This window comes from Bufo bufo, chromosome 4 (genome assembly GCF_905171765.1).
Source record: "Bufo bufo chromosome 4, aBufBuf1.1, whole genome shotgun sequence".
Classification (NCBI taxonomy): Eukaryota; Metazoa; Chordata; class Amphibia; order Anura; family Bufonidae; genus Bufo; species Bufo bufo.
The window spans coordinates 508,737,892-508,738,286 of NC_053392.1; positions in this window are offsets into that span (position 1 = coordinate 508,737,892).

The following is a 395-nucleotide window of genomic DNA, read 5'->3' on the forward strand; positions in this document are numbered from 1 at the left end:
GCAATGGGGGGGGAGGGGGGTGTTCTCTGGGAACTATTTAAAATGACCACCAGCAACCTGTCGTTGAATGCGTGGACTGATTGCCTACACTTGCAGAGCTGCCTAGGGAAGGTGAGGGCGCAGGGCACTTGCATATACTACAGATTGGGGAGCGTTTCTGTCAGGCAGCTCAGCCATGGTGGTATCATGACTCTCTGTAGAGCAGTATAGTGAGGCCCCACAACCCCAAATCATTCCTGCTCACATTCTAGGACAATTTGCTTGATGCCATTTTTAAAATCATACCTTTTCCAAATCTCACATACCCTGTGGGGGATTACTGTGAAAATTGACCTGTAGTGTGGACTTTGAAATCTGCAGCATGTCAATTTTTTCTGCAGATTTTTTTTAGTACA